Source organism: Grammomys surdaster, unplaced genomic scaffold (genome assembly GCF_004785775.1).
Source record: "Grammomys surdaster isolate TR1022 unplaced genomic scaffold, NIH_TR_1.0 98, whole genome shotgun sequence".
NCBI classification, from domain to species: Eukaryota; Metazoa; Chordata; class Mammalia; order Rodentia; family Muridae; genus Grammomys; species Grammomys surdaster.
Window position 1 is genome coordinate 7,805,704 of NW_021604577.1, and position 4,966 is coordinate 7,810,669.

Consider the following 4,966-nt stretch of genomic DNA (forward strand, 5'->3'; position numbering starts at 1 on the left):
CACACACACACACACACACACACACACACACACACACACACACACACGGTTCCGGCCGCTCTGCACGGGCTCACCGCCTCCCTGCGCGGCTGCACACAGCGCGGTGGGCGCCCCTCCCGCTGGCTGAGGCCCTGGGATGAGTCCTCAGCTCAGGCTCGAGGCGGGAAGCTGCAGTTCGGGCTGGCAGCCGCCGCCCCGGCAGGCCTGGGAGAGCCGCTCCCCGGCGCGGTGCGTGCAGGCAACGCCGGCCCAGAGGAGCTGCGCTCCGTGCTGCAGCATGGAGGCGGCGGCGGCGGCGGCGGCGGGCGCGCGGCCGAGAGCCGGTCCCTAGCTGCAGTGACGAGAACGGCCGCACCTCCCAGAACCCTAGAAACAGGAGACACCCCAAGCCGTAGCAGTTGTGCTCTCGGCCTTTCAGACTTCGGACTGGATGTGTTCAGGGAACCGATTTTCCGCTGGCACAAGGAGAGGGCTAGCGCTGTGCCTGCAAATCCCTAAGCAGAGGAGGCGCGGGGGCGTTGCAGGAAGGGGGGGAGGGGAAGCGGTGGAAAACCCGATGGGAGAAGGCGAACTTCAGGGGCATCCCTCTGTTGGAAATGAACTGCCGGATCTCGTCGCCCACTGACTTGTGGTTAAGGGAATAATAATTTAAATTTAAAAAAAAAGGTGTCACCCCGTCAGGCTGTGGCTGCTAATGGCTGTGTGAAAGTGATTAGCTCCAAACCGGCAGAAAGAATCCCAGCCTGAGAGCTTCTGGATGAAACTCCCAGTCACCGGAGGCTGGTTTCCAGTGTTCCCTCGTAGGTAGGGGGTGATTTGCTTATGAATCAGATGGAAGCAGATTGCAAGACGAACATTTACTTTGGGGAATCTGCACGGTAGATACCTGGCATCAAGAAGTGATGGAAACTAACCACATTTTAGTGTACAGAGCTTAACACGACTGGAGGAGTAGTAGGCAGAAAGGCCTGGCCACCGAGGTCACCTGGACTGGGGAAGGATTTGGAGCCCGAGAGAGGTGTGGTACAGAGGAAAGCAAAAAAGTCTCTTGGGGAGACATTGGGCAGGGACTTTCCTGGCTTTACTTTTGTAATTATGCCAGGATTCCCAGTTAATCCCCAGACTCAGACCCCAGCGAAGCTCACAGAAACCCCCTAAAGACAATCATTAAAGGCTTCCTTCAGTATGTGGATATGGTCGGAACACAGTCCTTTCAGGATACACTTGATGAACACTTGATCTTTGGTTTCTGTGCCTCCCTCTCAGTTCAGACACCAATCTGAACCAAACCTGAATGGAAGATTTGGGGCGGGGAGTTGGAAGTGGGGGCGCGAGGAGAAAGCTGGCTACTAAGGAGCCCTTCCTTTCCTACTTGGTAAAGACTTGCACCATACTGTTGTTCCTCCCAGGACAGGATGCTCTGGAATTTGCTTCCAGTAGAACCCGAGACTTTACCGTTGCCTTGCAAATTCACACCGGCGTGCACATTCAGGCACACCCACGGGCCTTATCCAAGTGCGCGCACGGGCACCCACGCGTAATCAAGACCCACACAGCTGCGTCTTTGAGAGATGAACTCAGCCTGGAGTACTTAAAGTGGCAATGGCTCCAGTTTTCTCCTCTCTGGGCTCCTCTCTTTGCTTCTCGACCAGGTTCCATCCAGTTTTACCCCTGGGTAGTTCAACCCTGGGTTTAGCAATCGGAGCTACTTGATTTCGGAGGAGCATGGCTGGGGCGGCGATTCCCGCCGCGCAGTCTCCAGGCGTTTTCGCTACACTGGCTGGGGCTCCCGGTTCCAGTGCAGTCTCCAGCGGTAGATTGCAGCACTGGACGTGAGTTCGAGCATCCGAGCGGCTCTCTTAACAGCCAGATGCTGACCAGTAAGATTCCATACAAATCTGCAAAAGGACTCTGGAGGATAAGTACTTCAGCTGACACCATGAAGTCCTGGAGAATCTCCACTAAAATCGTGAGTGTTTCCCCGGTGGGTTTCTAGTCATGGAAGTGGATAACGGAGTATTCCAAGAAATCCCAAGGGAGAGCCTTCACCTCACGGAGGAGGCCACTTCAGAAAGCACTGGAGAGAAAGTGATGCTTTCCGGCTTCCCTTCAAACTTTGCAGCTTTGAGGACTTCAGGGTGAGTGGTGAAGTCGCCCCAGCTTGCACTCCAGGACGATTCAAATGAGCACTTCCAAGTACTTTAGGATGTGGGGGTGACTCATTTTGCCTCCAGGACTGTCCCACTTGCTGTCCTGCTTAGACGAAAGAACTGAAAGTCTACGAAATAAGTATTTACTGTTCACCAAAGTGAACAAAGTATATATCCAAATATTGAATCAGAATCCAAAAGACCTTTGCCTATCTGGATTGAGTAACTTGCTTTTATTTTTTTTCCTAGTTTGTTTACATTTTATAATCGGACAGAGGTGAGTCCAGGTGGACTCATCTCCAACTGGGCCAGTTGAAGATGCTAACAGTTGGAAATGAGACAAAATTCAAATCCCACCTTGGGGTGACTTTTGTTAAACTTGTTTAGTGGTGAGAAAGATGACACCATCTTTTGGATGAGGGAGCACAGCATCTCAGGGTTCTTTCAAGGCCCAGCACCTCCCAGGCAAAAAATGTCCTGTAACTTTAGGCTCCTGTTCACTGAGCTTTGTGGAAGGCGTTTGTGTACACCACACTCCCCCACACCCCATCTCCCTCTAGGAAGCTGTTCATTTCTGGTTGTTTGTGTTGTTTGTGTCCTCTGCAAGCTAATTGGAAATTGCAAAAAAAAAAAAAAAATGGAGGAGAAAGGGCTTTATTTTCCATGATTGTTTTTAGAAAGTTGAAGAAGAGCCCAAGGCGTTTTTCATAAGTGCCAGAGCTAACAGAAAGTAGCTTTTAGTATTTTAGAGAGAGAGAGAGAGAGAGAGAGAGAGAGAGGGGGGGGGGGGAGGGAGAGAGAGAAGAGGGGAGCAGCGGGAGGAAAGGAGGGAGGGAGGGAGATTTATATGGAAACTGCTTATCATGAGTTTTTTTTTAAATTTACTTATCCAATAGCTAACTCTAAAGCTGTTACTTTTTCAACACTTCATACACTTCGAATAAGTTTGTTTGTCTGTGTGTGCAGCATTTAAAAAGAAAACCATATCCTCAGTAAATAATTTGGATTAAATTTAGTTTATTTCCTCAACAGGGAATCTATCTTGATTATCTTAATTAGCCCCAAATTAAACTTAAGCCAAATCATTTTTTTAAAATAATTTTAACTTTCTGTCTCCTCCAAGTGATTTTCCTAAGAACTGATAGCCATAAGTTTTAGAATTTCTCATTTTCAAGGCTATGTGTTTTCTTAATTTCAGGCAATTAGTGGAAACGTGAATATTTTACAGTCAAAATGTTGCATAAAATATGTTCCTGATTTTTGCATATATTATTATTTTGCATTGACTTGCTCTAGTATAGGGAGAAAATATAACCTACTCCTTTAAAAATTGATATTAGTTACAGAGTTCGTGAGTCTTACGTCTGGATGGAGGCATGTAGTAAGTCACCTAATTAGTTCAATCTTTTATTCCCTGTACCTGCTAAGAAGTGCACTTCCATTGGAAACATCTCCATGTTTTGAGTCATGGCTGATTTACCAGCTTTTGGTTCTTTTATTAATTATTGGGTCTGTGACCTTAAATGTCGAGATGATATGAAGAAACAAAGAGAGAGAAAGTTCCAATTTGAACATTTAAAGGATAATTTAAGGCAAAACAAATAAATTCCACACACTGAAGATTAGATTAATGGCTAACATACCTGTGACCTTCATTGTTCTGCAATGTTCAGTTTGCTCCACACGCTTTTTTTTTCTGACATTTCTGATCATGAAACTCATGAGTGAAGAATATTGTGACTGCTAAGTCTTACCCAAAGCAACTAATTATTTTTAAGCAGTGTTGAACATCTGACTTATCTCTGATATACTTATTAAGAAGTTTTTATACATAACTTGGGCTAAAAGTTATAAGAAACAATACTCATTTTTATTAAACCTCAGGACAAACATAACACCGCCCCCTTAGTTGCTTATTTCTTGAGCTTTTACTTGACTTGTAAGGACACATTTACTTTCTGGAATCTGCTACTGATGTTTTTTCATTTCCTATTGGGAAGAGAACTGTGTCTGAAGACTCAATCACTGGGTGGAATTCTGTTTTCACAGTTTCCCTCTTTGTTACTCCACTCTCAGAAGGTTAATGTTGAATCTCAAATTTGGAAATACGAGTGCATTAAAAAAATAATATTGCGCTCTGTGCGCAGATTTCTTGAGAGTTTACAGAAAGGGGATTATTTCAGCATTAAATATCTCTGAACAAAACAACAATCCTTAAGCACTATTGCTTCAATCCATCCTTTTCAGTCTTGTTTTTGTTTATAGTCTGGCAAACAACTCCTTAGTTACTATAGTTACGGTGTATCATTCCATTGAAGAATATCCATCATTCTAAGAAAGAAATGATGATAGTATTTTGATTTCTTCCTATCATCAAAGCTACTTTGTCAAGCTAGATGAATCTAATTATGATTGTTATGTGACTCTATACTCACGTGTTACTGAGCTTCATATGTTTTGGGACTAGAAAGACAACGTATTCCCTAAAAGCAAAGATTCTTCTTAAATGTACCCAGGAATCCAGACTACTTTTGGCTTTGATGGTTGGACTGAGTATTAAGTACAGTACTTTCAGACTTTTTTTTCGTATTTTCACAATGTTTTGGAAAGATTATTAAACCCTAGTTTTCATTTATTAAGGATTTTCTTACATGTATGCATATATATGTATATATATATACATATACATATATATATATCTTATGACAAATTACATTTAAACTCTAAGCTATACTCTAAAATCAAGCTAGTGAAGAAATAGCTATTGTAAAAACAAGTCTGAATTATTATTAAGAATTGATATATGCATATAACTG